Source organism: Leucoraja erinacea, chromosome 1 (genome assembly GCF_028641065.1).
Source record: "Leucoraja erinacea ecotype New England chromosome 1, Leri_hhj_1, whole genome shotgun sequence".
In the NCBI taxonomy this organism is placed as follows: Eukaryota; Metazoa; Chordata; class Chondrichthyes; order Rajiformes; family Rajidae; genus Leucoraja; species Leucoraja erinaceus.
The window spans coordinates 96,993,705-97,012,789 of record NC_073377.1 but is presented as its reverse complement, the minus strand read 5'-3'; positions in this window follow the sequence as shown (position 1 = coordinate 97,012,789).

Genomic DNA, 19,085 nt, shown 5'->3' with positions numbered 1-19,085 from the left:
CATGACCTGCGTGGGTTTTCTCTGGGAGCTGCGGTTTCCTCCCACACTCCATAGACATACAGGTTTGTAGGTTAGTTGGCTTGGTAAAGTTGTCTCTAGTGTCCGTAGGATAGTGTTCGTGTGAGCAGACTTGGTGGGCCAAAGAGCCTGTTTCCGCGCTGTATCTTTAAACTAAACTAAACTAAACTAAACATTAGTGATCATTTTGGGCTAAATTATCATAATCACAAAATTGGAACTGACCTCTTCCATCTGGTCAGTTCCGATCTAGATCCACCCAGTATCGGATACTCTACCCAGTATCGGATACACTACCAATAGCATCCATAATCAATACCACCACTTTGATCCCATTCTGGCTATAGTTGGATGTTCCATGTTGGGTGAATCAATGTTACATGGCAGTCACAGAAAGAAATCCGCAAACCCACTGCGATCCTCATAAAAACATCAATTACAGTCTCCCCATTCTGATTTGGAACGTTTTATCATAATCTGATACTCATAATCCAATGGTCAGCATAATTGTATAAACGCTCCCTTGCTTCATCACTGTTTGCCGCCTGTATACTTCATCCTCACAAGTCTTCCTGCAGCTCAGTGGCATGGAGTCACTGACGGGATGGGACTCCAGCAGGACATGGGATTATGTGGGAAAGTGGCCGGCACGTCCCATAATTCTGTAGTACTTCACTACACTGCATCTTAGCATCTGCTGTTTGCAAACCATGGGTGTAAAATTGAATCTGACAAATTAGGTCACACAAAGCCGTTCATTTTCCTGGGAAGGTCTCTGGCGCTGGCCACCCACCTGGTTTTTCTTTGTTTCTATGACAGTCTTTTGTGCATCTGTAGCTGCCATTGAGGGGGCATCTATTAACATCTGACAACCACCTTCCTTGTACAGTTCGGCAAGAACACAGCATGCGTAATGAATGGCTTTCTGCAAATCTGGTCCAGAAACAGATGTTGGGACACTTTTTTTTTTTTTTTACTGCAAGAACAATAGAACCATTTAACAGTTTCCAGAGAAGGAAGACAATTAACAGAACTCGTCTACTGTTCCAGGTGTCAACTCTCGTACATCGGCGAGACCAAACACAGGCTCGGTGATCGTTCCGCTGAGTTACTCCTGCATTTTGTGTCTATTTTCAGTTTATAGCAGCATTTGCAGTTCTTTCCTACACAGAACAATTTTAATAGCCTTTACAACAAATCTTACCATATTTAAGGGGACCTGACCTTGAATGCTTCCTTATGAGCTTCTGCACAATGGATGAACTATTGAAGTTTGTCATCTTTGGTATTGGTTTGTTATTGTCGTGTTTACCAAGATGCAGTGAAAAACGTTGTGTGCTATCCTAGTCAAGTTATACAGTGCTTGAGTCCAGTCAAGTTGTACACTAATACAACATGTCATGCAAAGAGAAAAATACCAGAATGCAGAATATATTGTTGCAGCTTTGTAGTGTTAGTTACATAGAAAATGCAGAATTTTAAAAATGCCGTAGTTGGCAATTCCCTGGAACTTGTCACACAGGCCTTTTACTCTCAGACCAATGAGAATTCAATGTTTTGTCTCAGAGCCAATCGTTTTACCTGAATGGTTCCAATCCAATATAGAGACATCAGTGTCTTGACTCTAAACTTCAGCAGGAATTCGAGAAGGCCTTGGTGAGCATTCCCTAAGGAGAATCACGTGATAGGGAAAATAAGGAGAAGGCGAGTGGGAAAAAAGTCTGCCTGACAGAGGAGGAGGAGACGGATTTGGAAGAGGAGGAAGGTGAGGGAAGTGACGTAGCTGGAGGGTCCATCCAACAAGGATGCTCAGGGAGCCTCGGCAAGGAGCAATGTCTTGGGGGGAGAAAACAAAGAGAAAACGGGCTGGAGTATCTCACGGGTCAGGCAGCATCTCTAGAGAACCTGATATTTCGGGTCAGGACCCTTCTTCAGACTGATTGTGGTGGTGGAGGGGAGAAAGCTGGAAGAGAGGAGGGGCAGGACAAAGCCGGGTGAGTGATAGGTGGCAATAGATGAGGGGGGGTGGGGGTTATTGCCAAGTGGTTGGACAAAATCCAAAGGTCCAATGTCCAGTCCAATAGACAAAAATTGTTAGATAAGGATAGAAGAGATGCAAATTGTGAAACCCGAGGAAGAAATATAGGTGGAAGGGGATGATAAGGGTGTGAATCCAGGTGAGGCACAGGAAAGAGATTGGGGGAAAGACGGGGGGAAGAAGAGTTCATAAGTTCCAGGAACAGAATCAGGCCATTTGGCCCATCAAGTCTACTTCGCTATTCAATCATGGCTGATCTATCTTCCCTTCTCAACCCCATTCTTCTGCCTTCTGCCCATAACCCTTGACACCCTTACTAATCAAGAATCTGTCAATCTCCGACTTAAAAATATCCATGGACTTGGTCCTTTGAGTGGGAGAGAGGTTGATTGTGGGTTAGTTACTGAGGTTGTTGGTTAGTATGCTATGGCCTGACACCTGCTCATACGTACCCTTTAAACATGCCCCAGTAATTCCTAATGCTTTGGGAGACCTTGTTTCAATAATATACCACACACTGCAAATTCAGTTACAGTGACAAAGAAGGACCAGGACTAGATGATTAAGGTGACCACCATTATTTTTTCTGCTTCACATTGTCCCCAGGCTGATACATCACCTCTGTGGCACTTTGTATTTTCACTAGGTTGCAGCATTACAGAGATAATAGAAGAACTGACTTCATCACCTCTACCTTGGCAGAGGTTAGCAGGCATCATAGACGTGCAGATACTTCCAGAACTGTAATTAATCTAATGTTAAGGTAAGGCATTTTGCGCGGAATTGAGACTGCTACAACCATTGAGAAGGCATGCAATCATACGGTCCAGGAACCTAGCAGTGCCTGAATTGCAATGTCTATATAACTAAAAGTTGCATCTTGACCACAACCTGGCTGCACTGTATATCGATTTTAGAAAAAACGCTACCATATATCACTATGATTTTGGCCATCTTACTCACAGTCCTCCTCCGCTGAGGCAGCCCTGAGGATTTTTCTGATCGATGAAAAATAAAAAAGTCATTAGTGTTTAAAAAATCTTGAGATCAGCTGATTGGTCCTCTCGCCTGTCAATCACCATGATGAAGGTAATGCCCCTTATGGGGGGGGGGGGGTGGGGGGGGGGGGAGGATAAAAAACCCGGATGCCTGGATGTGAGTCAGTCAGTCTGGAAGATCGCAAGGGAGAGACCACAACTGTATTTCTAAGCTGTGAATCAATTGAACTGTGAGTCTGCAATGTGCTTGCAATAAATGATTTGTTAGCCCTTAATGACAATGCAATGAGTTGTTTGGTCTGCCCTGTGCTTGAGACTGCAATGCAAAATGCAAATGAAATGACAATGCCATGAGTTGTTTGGCCTGCCCTGTGCTTGAGACTGCAATGCAAAATGGAAATGAAATGACAATGTTTGGCCTACCCTGTGCTTGAGACTGCAATGGACCCGCTACAATTCGCATCAGGTTCTGCACACCGCTCTCTCTCACCTTGACAGCTAGAAGGGGGTTATGTGAGGATGCTGTTCATAGACTACAGTTCAGCCTTCAACATGATAGTCCCCACCAGACTTGTTGAGAAGCTGCTGGAACTGGGGCTCAACACCCCCCTGTGTGCCTAGGTTCTGGACTTTCTCACCGCCAGGCCCAGGGTAGTCAAGATGGGAGGAAATACATTGAAGTCCCTCACCCTGAGCACAGGATCCCCCCAGGGTTGCGTTAACCCAAACTCAAGTTTGGGTTAACTCAAACCGCCAGGAATGAAGTAGGCTGCAGAAAATGGTAGACATTGCCCAATCCATTAAGGGTCCTGCTGTCCCCACCATTGAAGGGATCTACAGGAGGCACTGTCTCAGAAAGGCAGCTAATGTAGATATGTGAAGAGAAAAAGATTAGTTAAAACAAATGTAGGTCCCTTGCTGTCAGAAAAAGGGTGAATTGATCATGGGGAACAAAGACATGGCAGACCAATTGAATAACTATTTTGGGTCTGTCTTCACTAAGGAAGCCTGGGGTTTCAGCGGCGGTCGCAGCGTGGACTCTCGGCGTGGAGCGGGTGAGCCCTCGCTGGGGCTCGCTGGAAGGGAGCGCTCCGTTTCGCTGGCCCGAGGCAGCTGGCAGCCTGAAGCCGTGGTCTGCACAGCTCCAGCTGGCGCGGCGTCCGCAGTCCGGTATCCCTCGTGGGGGACCCGGGGGAAGAAGGAGCTTCCACCGCCGGCCCGCGGCCAACTTCTACTGTGGGCCCGGCATGGACTTACCATCACCCCTGGAGGGGAGCTTCCAGCGGCTGGGAAACCCTGGAACGGCCGTTCGCACGGGACGAGGCGCGGCTTCCGAAGCCAAAAAGGGCGCGCCGGTTGGAGCGTCTCCCCAACTGGTGTCTCATGTAAGATCGACCGCCAGCCCTGCGGTCTTCGGTGCTTCTGGCTGCGGCGGGGACTTTAAATCTTCGACCGCCGGCCTGCGGCCTACACCATCCTGAAGCCGCGGTCTCTGATGGGGAAGAGCCGACTATGGACTGGCTCTGGACTCTGGTCCTGACCACGGGGGGAAATGGAGGAGGACTGGCCAATTTTTGTGCCTTCCACCACAATGATGAATGCTGTGGTGGATGTTTGTGTTAACTTTTTATTGTGTAATGTGTGTTCTTTCTCACTGTATCGCTGCTGACATATTCATTTCAAATGTGACGAATAAACCCGTATTGTATTGTATTGTATTGTATTGTATTGTATTGTATTGTATAAATAATCTGCTGGAAATAGCAGGGGACCAGGGGTCAAATGAGATGGAGGAACTGAGTGACATCCAGGTTAGCTGGGAAGTGGTGTTAGGTAAATTGAATGGATTAAAGGCCGATAAATCCCCAGGGCCAGATTGGCTGCATCCCAGAGTACTTATGGAAGTAGCCCCAGAAATAGTGGATGCATTAGAGATAATTTTTCAAGACTTTTTAGATTCAGGAGTAGTTCCTGAGGATTGGAGGGTAGCAAACGTAACCCCACTTTTTAAAAAGGGAGGGAGAGAGAAAACGGGGAATTACAGACCAGTTAGTGTAACATCGGTAGTGGGGAAACTGCTAGTCAGTTATTAAAGATGGGATAGCAGCACATTTGGAAAGTGGTGAAATCATTGGACAAAGTCAGCATGGATTTATGAAAGGTAAATCATGTCTGACGAATCTTATAGACTTTTTCGAGGATGCAACTAGTAGAGTGAATAAGGGAGAACCAGTGGATGTGTTATATCTGGACTTCCAGAAGGCTTTCGACAAGGTCCCACATAAGAGATTAGTATACAAACTTAAAGCACATGGTATTGGGGGTTCAGTATTGATGTGGATAGAGAACTGGCTGACAAACAGGAAGCAAAGAGTAGGAGTAAACAGGTCCTTTTCACAATGGCAGGCAGTGACTAGTAGGGTACCGCAAGGCTCAGTGCTGGGACCCCAGCTATTTACAATATATATTAATGATTTGGATGAGGGAATTGAATGCAACATCTCCAAGTTTGCGGATGACACGAAGCTGGGGGGGCAGCATTAGCTGTGAGGAGGATGCTAGGAGGCTGCAAGGTGACTTGGATAGGCTGGGCAAATGCATGGCAGATGCAGTATAATGTGGATAAATGGGAGGTTATCCACTTTGGTGGCAAAAACAGGAAAGTAGACTATTATCTGAATGGTGGCCGATTAGGAAAAGGGGAGATGCAACGAGACCTGGGTGTCATGGTACACCAGTCATTGAAAATAGGCATGCAGATGCACCAGGCAGCGAATAAAGCGAATGGTATGTTAGCATTCATAACAAAAGGATTTAAGTATAGGAGCAGGGAGGTTCTACTGCAGTTGTACAGGGTCTTGGTGAGACCACACCTGGAATATTGCGTACAGTTTTGGTCTCCTAACCTGAGGAAATACATTCTTGCCATAGAGGGAGTACAGAGAAGGTTCACCAGACTGATTCCTAGGATGTCAGGACTTTCATATGAAGAAAGACTGGATAGACTCGGCTTGTACTCGCTAGAATTTAGAAGACTGAGGGGGGATCTTATAGAAACGTACAAAATTCTTGAGGGGTTGGACAGGCTAGATGCAGGAAGGTTGTTCCCGATGTTGGGGAAGTCCAGAACAAGGGTTCACAGTTTAAGGATAAGGAGGAAATCTTTTAGGACCGAGATGAGAAAAAACATTTTTCACACAGAGAGTGGTGAATCTCTGGAATTCTTAGCCACAGAAGGCAGTTGAGGCCAGTTCATTGGCTATATTTAAGAGGGAGTTAGATGTGGCCCTTGTGGCTAAAGGGATCAGGGGGTATGAAGAGAAGGCAGGTACAGGATACTGAGTTGGATGATCAGCCATGTTCATATTGAATGGCGGTGCAGGCTCGAAGGGCCGAATGGCCTACTCCTGCACCTAATTTCTATGTTTCTATGTTTCTATGTTTCAATGGTTCTTTATTGTGACATGTACAGAGCTACAGCGTAATGTTTAGGAAGGAACTGCAGATGTTGGTTTAAACCGAAGATAGAAAAGGAATGGGTGACATCTGAAAAAGGGCCACGGCTCAAAATGTCATCTATTCCTTGTCTCCAGAGATGCTGCTTGACCCGCTGAGTTACTCCAGCATTGTCACATGTGTCCATCTTCGATACAATGCAATGGTTGTTCTACAGACTATCCATCAAACCATACAATAGATCCTCTTCTGGAACAGCATGTAGAGAGTCCCCATGTTCCAGTGCCATTATTCAACTTCCAAGCTTCTGAAATGTCTGATCTTTTAATACATCTCTGCATTATACTGCTGATGGGACTATCATCAGACCCAGTGGATGGGAACCAATGTGAGCATTGGGAATGACACAATACATTCCTGCCTCAACACACTCACACCCCACGTACAGTATCTCTGCTGTTCCTTCATTTGAATTTCAACTTTCTTTACATCACCAGCGCTGGCTATTCAGTCCAATGCCCCTTTGCCAGCTCTTTCTGGGAGTTTTCCAATTTAATTCCACACCCAAACCTGTTCCCTGCCCATCAGCAAAAATGTTTTTTTTTAATCAGACGTTTCCAATAACCATTTGAAAGTTCAATCATATCTAATTCAGTCACTCTGTCAAGTAACAAGTTCTACATTTTAATATCATCAGTAATTCAATCAAATTCATGATGTGGTTCATATTTTTTATTTTGTGATATCATGACATTGTTTGAAAAAAACTTACGTCAGTTATAGCAAAACAACTTTAGGTATAATACGTTGGTGAGACCGCATTTAGAATATTGTGTTCAGTTCTAGGCAACATGTTATAGGAAAGATATTGTCAAGCTTGAAAGGGTTCAGAAAAGATTTACAAGGATGTTGCCAGGACTAGAGGGTGTGATCTATAGGGAGAGGTTGAGTTAGCTGGGTCTCAATTCCATGGAGCACAGGAGGATAAGGGGTGATCTTATAGAGTGTTATACGATTTTATAAGTGATCTTATATGATTTAATAGGAATCCGAGGGGTAACTTTTTCACACAAAGGATGGTGGGTGTATGGAACAAGCTGCCAGAGGAGGAAGTTTAGGCTGGGTCTATCCCATCATTTAAGAAACAGTTAGACAGGTACATGGATAGGACAAGTTTGGAGGAATATGGACCAAACACGGGCAATTGGGATTAGTGTAGCTGGGACATTGTTGGCCAGTGTGGGCGAGTTCCGCACTGTATCACTCTGTGACTTTATAGATATTGACAATGTTGGCAAATGAAAAGAAGGGAATGAAAAAAGGCAAGCAAGGAAATACAGAAGAGTGAGAGGTCTGGAAAAGAATAGTTAACATTCTAAATGAAGCCCAAAGAATATAATCAACCGTGTCCATCTTCCTCCAGGGCTCAGAAATATCAGTCAGCAGAGGAGACCATGACCCAGGAAACTCAGTTCATGGAGAGCTTGTTTCAGTTTAGGTTGAGTCTAGTTTATTGTCACGTGTACCGAGGTACGGTGAAAAGCTTTTGTTGCGTGCTAACCAGTCAGAGGAAAGACAATACATGGTACATTCACAGTAATCAGATACATGATAAAGGGAATAATTTGAATAATGTTTAATGCAAGATAAAACCAGCAAAGTCCGATCAAAGATAGTCCGAGGGTTCCCAATGAGATAGATAGTAGTTCAGGACTGCTCTCTAGTTGTTGATAGAATGGTTCAGTTGCCTCGAGTCCAGCACATGACATTTTAACAATAAAGTGGAGAGTGAGATCCAAGAAATTACATTTATATGTGGTCCGGGACCAAAGCCCAAGAAATGTAGGTCAACAGTTGCTTCGGATTCAGGGATGAGGAAAGTAAGTCAAAGAAAGAGACCAAGGCCCAGGAAATGCAATCAGTAGGAGCAGACTTCTCTCCATTGAATTTCAAGTTCTTTATGGAGCTATGAAAGTTTTTGAAAAGTGGAAACCAAAGGGAAGTCTTGTGTTTGTACAGTAACGGTAATTACATTACATATTAAAAACTTAATCCAATAGCAATACAGCCTAGTGCAAGTTCCATAATTGAAAGATGGTTATGTTTCTCATTGCCAACACCTACACAGAAACGCACTCTGCAATTTTAACATAACAGATGATATTTTAATTTAAAATTTCCCAGTGCATTTAATTTCACTGTTACCTGCATATTATTTGACAGGCTATTCCCACCAATATTTTGGTAATGAAAGCCTCAAAATTACTCCAGGTAAAGCCTTTGTACAAATATTTAATTTTAATGTCATTTATACTAATAAAGAAGTCACTATTTAACATTATCCCAATGAAGACTGGTACATTTGAAATGAAGTAGCTAAAAGTTAAAACACTTAAAAATAATAATCCATTGTAATTTACTGTGAAAATCAAGAGAACCTATTGAAAAACATTAAAGGGAAATACAGAATACTGGGCCAACGAGCTAAACCTGCTTTTTAATAGATTTGATGGTGGGGCCTCTGCTCACCCTCCCCCCTGCACCCTGTCGGTCTCCCTGAGCAGGTGAGGAAAGAGCTGAGCAGACTTCTCCCAGGCAAAGCCTTGGGTCCTGATGGTGTCAGCCCTAGGGTACTCAAGGCGTGTGTGTGCCAGCCAGTTGTGCGGTGTACTCCAGTATATCTTCAACCTGAGCCTGGAGAGGGTTCCTGTGATGTGGAAAATATCCTGCCTGGTTAATGTACCAAAGAGGACACTTCCCAGCTCCTCCAATGACTACAGACCGGTGGCACTGACTTCACACATCATGAAGTCCCTGGAGAGGCTGGTGCTCACTCACCTGCGACCCCTGGTTAAACCCTACCTGGACCCCCTGCAGTTTGCTTACCAAACAAAGATGGGGGTTGAGGACACCATCACCCACCTGCTCCATTGTTCCTATGCTCACCTGGATAAGTCGGGAAACATTGTGAGAGTCATGTTTTTTTTGACATAACACTATCCAGCCTGCATTGCTAGGGAGCCAACTGGCAAAGATGCAGGTGGATGCTTCATTGGTGTCCTGGATCACCAACTACCTGACTGGACGACCACAGTATGTCAGGCTACAGAACTGTGTTTCAGACATGGTAATGAGCAACACAGGGGCCCCACAGGGAATGGTCCTCTCTCCCATCCTGTTCACCATCTACACCTCGGATTTCAGATATAACTCGGACTCCTGCCACCTGCAGAAGTTTTCAGATGACTCTGCAATTGTGGACTGCATCAGTGAGGGGAGGGAAGCTGAATACAGAGGTGTAGTCAACGACTTTGTTGAGTGGTGTGGACTGAATCACCTGCAGCTCAACACCAACAAGACTAAAGAGCTAGCGATAGACTTTAGAAGGAGAGGAACACCCCTGTCCCCTATCACCATCAATGGTGTGGATGTGCAGTTTATCATGGAGTACAAGTACCTGGGAGTGTACCTGGACAGTAAACTGGACTGGTCCAGGAGCTGAGGCCCTGTACAAGAAGGGACAGAGCCGGCTGTACTATTTGAGAAGGCTCCGCTCCTTCAACATCTGCAGTAAGAAGCTGCAGATGTTCTGCCAATCGGTGGTAGCCAGTGCCATCGTCTTCACTGCCGTGTGCTGGAGCAGCGGGGCAAAGGCCGCGGATCCCAACAAGATCAACAAACTCATCAGGAAGGCTGGCTCCGTCCTGGGGGCAGAGTTGGATTCATGGGATGTGGTCTTGGAGGGGAAGATGCTCCTCAAACTATGGAGCAAGCTGGACAATACAGCTCACCCCCTCCATGACACACTGGTCAACCTGGGGAGTACCTTCAGCAACAGACTGGTTCCACCAAGATGCAGGACAGAACGCCACAGAAGACCCTTCTTCCCCGTGGCTATCAAACTGTACAACTCTTCCCCTTCTGTTGTGGGGTAGACTGAGACTGACTCTCCCCCCCCCCCCCCCCTTCCCCACCCCACCCTCCACCACCCCTCCCCAATCTTTGCACATTCCCAATCCTTTCCACTGGTCACTTTAATTTCATGTTTCATGTATTTTGTGTTTTTTATGACTGTTGGCAGATCAATTTCCCTCCTGGGGTAAATAAAGTTCTATTGTATCGTATCATATTGTATCAGAAATAATGATGGCAATAGGACAATATTAAGAATTAGAAGAATAAATCTCATTGATTTTCATAACCATAGTCATAATCATACTTTATTAGCCAAGTAAAAGACAAGGCTCCCGGGACAGGCTGGGTTAGCCCAGTCTGTGTCTTTCGTGAGAAAGATACCCAATAAAGCTACGGAAAGGCAAAATGAACCACCATGGCCTAAAAATCCATCAGGCGAGAATGAAATGCTCGGAGAAGGAGAAAGAGATGCAGCGCACAGGCCTTGAACCTGGTGAGCCGGGCCAGGACTCACCCCACAGAGCGCAGTCCCCCCACGCACTGGAGTCTCCCAACCCCTGCAGAGTAGTTATTAAGATGGCTGATCTATGGGCGGTTGCTGCTGGGACACAAGTTGGGGCCAGATCAACCCCGGCTGGGTCGCCTGGGCGAGGGTGTCTGATGTTGTGAGACCCGAAACAACCGATGACCCCAGGTCACATCACTGAGGATGCGTCCCAGCGTATCTGGAAGATGTACATTTTTCACAATGTTTTGCAACATACGAGGAATTTGATTTGCCATACAGTCATACCATTAAAAAGCAACAAATCACACAAAATACATTTTAACATAAACATCCATCACAGCGATTCCTCCACATTCCTCACTGTGATGGAAGGTGAAAAAAAGTTCAATCTCTTTGGTGTCCTCGAGGGGGCCTTGAGCCTTCCGTTGACGGGATGATCTTGACTCCTGTAGCAGGCGGCGTTTGGGCCCACCGCGTTTGGGGGCGATCGAGCTCCTGCATCAGGGGATACTCTCAGCTCCCCCGCGCCGGGCAATCTGACCCCGGGTAACCCCGGATGCCTGGATGTGAGTCAGTCACTCTGGAAGATCGCAAGGGAGAGACCACAACTGTATTTCTAAGCTGTGATAAGGGGGAAATCCTTTAAAACCGAGATGAGAAGAACTTTTTTCACACAGAGAGTGGTGAATCTCTGGAACTCTCTGCCACAGAGGGTAGTTGAGGCCAGTTCATTGGCTATATTTAAGAGGGAGTTAGATGTGGCCCTTGTGGCTAAGGGGATCAGGGGGTATGGAGAGAAGGCAGGATACTGAGTTGGATGATCAGCCATGATCATATTGAATGGCGGTGCAGGCTCGAAGGGCCGAATGGCCTACTCCTGCACCTAATTTCTATGTTTCTATGTTTCTATGTGAATCAATTGAACTGTGAGTCTGCAATGTGCTTGCAATAAATGATTTGTTAGCCCTTAATGACAATGCAATGAGTTGTTTGGCCTGCCCTGTGCTTGAGACGGCAATGCAAAATGGAAATGAAATGACAATACCATGAGTTGTTTGGCCTGCCCTGTGCTTGAGACTGCAATGCAAAATGGAAATGAAATGACAATGTTTGGCCTGCCCTGTGCTTGAGACTGCAATGGACCCGCTACAATTTGCATACCATCCCAGGTTCTGCACACCGCTCTCTCTCACCTTGACAGCTAGAAGGGGGGCTATGTGAGGATGCTGTTCATAGACTACAGTTCAGCCTTCAACATGATAGTCCCCACCAGACTTGTTGAGAAGCTGCTGGAACTGGGGCTCAACACCCCCCTGTGTGCCTAGGTTCTGGACTTTCTCACTGCCAGGCCCAGGGTAGTCAAGATGGGAGGAAATACATTGAAGTCCCTCACGCTGAGCACAGGATCCCCCCAGGGTTGATTTAACCCAAACTCAAGTTTGGGTTAACTCAAACCGCCAGGAATGAAGTAGGCTGCAGAAAATGGTAGACATTGCCCGATCCATTAAGGGTCCTGATGTCCCCACCATTGAAGGGATCTACAGGAGGCACTGTCTCAGAAAGGCAGCTAATGTAGATATGTGAAGAGAAAAAGATTAGTTAAAACAAATGTAGGTCCCTTGCTGTCAGAAAAAGGGTGAATTGATCATGGGGAACAAAGACATGGCAGACCAATTGAATAACTACTTTGGGTCTGTCTTCACTAAGGAAGCCTGGGGTTTCAGCGGCGGTCGCAGCGTGGACTCTCGGCGTGGAGCGGGTGAGCCCTCGCTGGGTCTCGCTGGAGGGGAGCGCTCCGTTTCGCTGGCCCGAGGCAGCCGGCAGCCTGAAGCCGTGGTCTGCACAGCTCCAGCTGGCGTGGCATCTGCAGCCCGGAATCCCTCGTGGGGGACCCGGGGGAAGAAGGAGCTTCCACCGCCGGCCCGCGGCCAACTTCTACTGTGGGCCCGGCATGGACTTACCATCACCCCTGGAGGGGAGCTTCGACCTCCGGCCCTGCGGTCTGCGGTGCTTCTGGCTGCGGCGCGGCGGGGACTTTAAATCTTCGACCGCCGGCCTGCGGCCTACACCATCCTGAAGCCGCGGTCTCTGATGGGGAAGAGCCGACTATGGACTGGCTCTGGACTCTGGTCTCGACCACGGGGGGAAATGGAGGAGGACTGGCCAATTTTTGTGCCTTCCACCACAGTGATGAATGCTGTGGTGGATGTTTGTGTTAACTTTTTATTGTTTATTGTGTGTTCTTTCTCACTGTATCGCTGCTGACATATTCATTTCAAATGTGACGAATAACCCCGTATTGTATTGTATTGTATTGTATTGTATAAATAATCTGCCGGAAATAGCAGGGGACCAGGGGTCAAATGAGATCGAGGAACTGAGTGACATCCAGGTTAGCCGGGAAGTGGTGTTAGGTAAATTGAATGGATTAAAGGCCGATAAATCCCCAGGGCCAGATAGGCTGCATCCCAGAGTACTTATGGAAGTAGCCCCAGAAATAGTGGATGCATTAGAGATAATTTTTTTTAACTTTTTAGATTCTGGAGTAGTTCCTGAGGATTGGAGGGTAGCAAACGTAACCCCACTTTTTAAAAAAGGGAGGGAGAGAGTAAAGGGGGAATTACAGACCAGTTAGTATAAACCATCGGTAGTGGGGAAACTGCTAGTCAGTTATTAAAGATGGGATAGCAGCACATTTGGAAAGTGGTGAAATCATTGGACAAAGTCAGCATGGATTTATGAAAGGTAAATCATGTCTGTCGAATCTTATAGAATTTTTCGAGGATGTAACTAGTAGAGTGAATAAGGGAGAACCAGTGGATGTGTTATATCTGGACTTTCAGAAGGCTTTCGACAAGGTCCCACATAAGAGATTAGTATACAAACTTAAAGCACACGGTATTGGGGGTTCAGTATTGATGTGGATAGAGAACTGGCTGGCAGACAGGAAGCAAAGAGTAGGAATAAACAGGTCCTTTTCACAATGGCAGGCAGTGACTAGTGGGGTACCGCAAAGGCTCAGTGATGGGACCCCAGCTATTTACAATATATATTAACGATTTGGACGAGGGAATTGAATGCAACATCTCCAAGTTTGCGGATGACACGAAGCTGGGGGGCAGCGGCAGCTGTGAGGTGGATGCTAGGAGGCTGCAAGGTGACTTGGATAGGCTGGGCAAATGCATGGCAGATGCAGTATAATGTGGATAAATGGGAGGTTATCCACTTTGGTGGCGAAAACAGTAGACTATTATCTGAATGGTGGCCGATTAGGAAAAGGGGAGATGCAACGAGGCCTGGGTGTCATGATACACCAGTCATTGAAAGTAGGCATGCAGATGCAGCAGGCAGTGAAGAAAGCGAATGGTATGTTAGCATTCATAGCAAAAGGATTTGAGTATAGGAGCAGGGAGGTTCTACTGCAGTTGCACAGGGTCTTGGTGAGACCACACCTGGAATATTGCGTACAGTTTTTGTCTCCTAATCTGAGAAAAGACATTCTTGCCGTAGAGGGAGTACAGAGAAGGTTCACCAGACTGATTCCTGGGATGTCAGGACTTTCATATGAAGAAAGACTGGATAGACGCGGCTTGTACTCGCTAGAATTTAGAAGACTGAGGGGGGATCTTATAGAAACTTACAAAATTCTTAAGGGGTTGGACAGGCTAGATGCAGGAAGATTGTTCCCGATGTTGGGGAAGTCCAGAACAAGGGTTCACAGTTTAAGGATAAGGAGGAAATCTTTTAGGACCGAGATGAGAAAAACATTTTTCACACAGAGAGTGGTGAATCTCTGGAATTCTCTGCCACAGAAGGTAGTTGAGGCCAGTTCATTGACTATATTTAAGAGGGAGTTAGATGTGGCCCTTGTGGCTAAAGGAATCAGGGGGTATGAAGAGAAGGCAGGTACAGGATACTGAGTTGGATGATCAGCCATGTTCATATTGAATGGCGGTGCAGGCTCGAAGGGCCGAATGGCCTACTCCTGCACCTCATTTCTATGTTTCTATGTTTCTACGTTTCAATGGTTCTTTATTGTGACATGTACAGAGCTACAGCGTAATGTTTACGGGATGTATTGGTACGGGATACTGAGTTGGATGATCAGCCATGATCATATTGAATGGCGGTGCAGGCTCGAAGGGCCGAATGGCCTACTCCTGCACCTAATTTCTATGTTTCTATGTTTCTATGTTTCTATGTTTAGGAAGGAACTGCAGATGTTGGTTTAAACCGAAGATAGAAAAGGAATGGGTGACATCTGAAAAAGGGCCACGGCCCAAAATGTCATCTATTCCTTGTCTCCAGAGATGCTGCCTGACCCGCTGAGTTACTCCAGCATTGTCACATGTGTCCATCTTCGATACAATGTTGTTCTACAGACTATCCATCAAACCATACAATGCATGAGTACAATAGATCCTCTTCTGGAACAGCATGTAGAGAGTCCCCATGTTCCAGTGCCATTATTCAACTTCCAAGCTTCTGAAATGTCTGATCTTTTAATACATCTCTGCATTATACTGCTGGTGGGACTATTATCAGACCCAGTGGATGGGAACCAATGCGAGCATTGGGAATGACACAATACATTCCTGCCTCAACACACTCACACCCCACTTACAGTATCTCTGCTGTTCCTTCATTTGAATTTCAACTTTCTTTACATCACCAGCGCTGGCTATACAGTCCAATGCCCCTTTGCCAGCTCTAACTGGGAGTTTTCCAATTTAATTCCACACCCAAACCTGTTCCCTGCCCATCAGCAAAAATGTATTTTTTTAATCAGACGTTTCCAATAACCATTTGAAAGTTCAATCATATCTAATTCAGTCACTCTGTCAAGTAACAAGTTCTACATTTTAATATCATCAGTAATTCAATCAAATTCATGATGTGGTTCATATTTTTTATTTTGTGATATCATGACATTGTTTGAAAAAAACTTACGTCAGTTATAGCAAAACAACTTTAGGTATAATACGTTGGTGAGACCGCATTTAGAATATTGTGTTCAGTTCTAGGCAACATGTTATAGGAAAGATATTGTCAAGCTTGAAAGGGTTCAGAAAAGATTTACAAGGATGTTGCCAGGACTAGAGGGTGTGATCTATAGGGAGAGGTTGAGTTAGCTGGGTCTCAATTCCATGGAGCACAGGAGGATAAGGGGTGATCTTATAGAGGGTTATACGATTTTATAAGTGATCTTATATGATTTAATAGGAATCCGAGGGGTAACTTTTTCACACAAAGGATGGTGGGTGTATGGAACAAGCTGCCAGAGGAGGAAGTTTAGGCTGGGTCTAGCCCATCATTTAAGAAACAGTTAGACAGGTACATGGATAGGACAAGTTTGGAGGAATATGGACCAAACACGGGCAATTGGGATTAGTGTAGCTGGGACATTGTTGGCCAGTGTGGGCGAGTTCCGCACTGTATCGCTCTGTGACTTTATAGATATTGACAATGTTTGCAAATGAAAAGAAGGGAATGAAAAAAGGCAAGCAAGGAAATACAGAAGAGTGAGAGGTCTGGAAAAGAATAGTTAACATTCTAAATGAAGCCCAAAGAATATAATCAACCGTTGTCCATCTTCCTCCAGGGCTCAGAAATATCAGTCAGCAGAGGAGACCATGACCCAGGAAACTCAGTTCATGGAGAGCTTGTTTCAGTTTAGGTTGAGTCTAGTTTATTGTCACGTGTACCGAGGTACGGTGAAAAGCTTTTGTTGCGTGCTAACCAGTCAGAGGAAAGACAATACATGGTACATTCACAGTAATCAGATACATGATAATGGGAATAATTTGAATAATGTTTAATGCAAGATAAAACCAGCAAAGTCCGATCAAAGATAGTCCGAGGGTCCCCAACGAGATAGATAGTAGTTCAGGACTGCTCTCTAGTTGTTGATAGAATGGTTCAGTTGCCTCGAGTCCAGCCCATGACATTTTAACAATAAAGTGGAGAGTGATGAAGAAATGGCATTTATATGTGGTCCGGGACCAATGCCCAAGAAATGTAGGTCAACAGTTGGTTCGGATTCAAGTCAAAGAAAGAGACCAAGGCCCAGGAAATGCAATCAGTAGGAGCAGACTTCTCTCCATTGAATTTCAAGTTCTTTATGGAGCTATGAAAGTTTTTGAAAAGTGGAAAGCAAAGGGAAGTCTTGTGTTTGTACAGTAACGGTAATTACATTACATATTAAAAACTTAATCCAATAGCAATACAGCCTAGAGCAAGTTCCATAATTGAAAGATGGTTATGTTTCTCATTGCCAACACCTACACAGAAACGCACTCTGCAATTTTAACATAACAGATGATATTTTAATTTAAAATTTCCCGGTGCATTTAATTTCACTGTTACCTGTATATTATTTGACAGGTTATTCCCACGAATATTTTGGTAATGAAAGCCTCAAAATTACTCCAGGTAAAGCCTTTGTACAAATATTTAATTTTAATGTAATTTATATTAGTAAAGAAGTCACTATTTAACATTATCCCAATGAAGACTCTGGTACATTTGAAATTAAGTAGCTAAAAGTTAAAACACTTAAAAATAATAATCCATTGTAATTTACTGTGAAGATCAAGAGAACCTATTGAAAAACATTAAAGGGAAATACAGAATACTGGGCCAACGAGCTAAACCTGCTTTTTAATAGATTTGATGGTGGGGCCTCTGCTCACCCTCCCCCCGCACCCTGACGGTCTCCCTGAGCAGGTGAGGAAAGAGCTGAGCAGACTTCGCCCAGGCAAAGCCTTGGGTCCTGATGGTGTCAGCCCTAGGGTACTCAAGGCGTGTGTGTGCCAGCCAGTTGTGCGGTGTACTCCAGCATATCTTCAACCAGAGCCTGGAGCGGGTTCCTGTGATGTGGAAAACATCCTGCCTGGTTACTGTACCATAGAGGACACTTCCCAGCTCCTCCAATGACTACAGACCGGTGGCACTGACTTCACACATCATGAAGTCCCTGGAGAGGCTGGTGCTCACTCACCTGCGACCCCTGGTTAAACCCTACCTGGACCCCCTGCAGTTTGCTTACCAAACAAAGATGGGGGGTGAGGACACCATCACCCACCTGCTCCATTGTTCCTATATATCCACCTGGATAAGTCGGGAAACATTGTGAGAGTCATGTTTTTTTTGACATAACACCATCCAGCCTGCATTGCTAGGGAGCCAACTGGCAAAGATGCAGGTGGATGCTCCATTGGTGTCCTGGATCACCAACTACCTGACTGGACGACCACCGTATGTCAGGCTACAGAACTGTGTTTCAGACATGGTAATGAGCAACACAGGGGCCCCACAGGGGACGGTCCTCTCTCCCATCCTGTTCACCATCTACACCTCGAACTTCAGATATAACTCGGACTCCTGCCACCTGCAGAAGCTTTCAGATGACTCTGCAATTGTGGACTGCATCAGTGAGGGGAGGGAAGCTGAATACAGAGGTGTAGTTAACAACTTTGTTGAGTGGTGTGGACTGAATCTCCTGCAGCTCAACACCAACAAGACTAAGGAGTTAGTGGTGGACTTTAGAAGGAGAGGAACACCCCTGTCCCTTAACACCATCAATGGTGTGGATGTGCAGTTTATCATGGAGTACAAGTACCTGGGAGTGTACCTGGACAGTAAACTGGACTGGTCCAGGAGCTGAGGCCCTGTATAAGAAGGGACAGAGCCGGCTGTACTATTTGAGAAGGCTCCGCTCCTTCAACATCTGCAGTAAGAAGCTGCAGATGTTCTGCCAATCGGTGGTAGCCAGTGCCATCTTCTTCGCTGCCATATGCTGGGGCAGCAGGGCGATGGCCGCGGATCCCAACAGGATCAACAAACTCATCAGGAAGGCTGGCTCCGTCCTGGGGGCAGAGTTGGATTCATGGGATGTGGTCTTGGAGGGGAAGATGCTCCTCAAACTATGGAGCAAGCTGGACAATACAGCTCACCCCCTCCATGACACACTGGTCAACCTGGGGAGTACCTTCAGCAACAGACTGGTTCCACCAAGATGCAGGACAGAACGCCACAGAAGATCCTTCTTCCCCGTGGCTGTCAAACTGTACAACTCTTCCCCTTCTGTTGTGGGGTAGACTGAGACTGACTCCCCCCCCCCCCCCCCCCACCCCCCCCCCCCCCCCCCCCC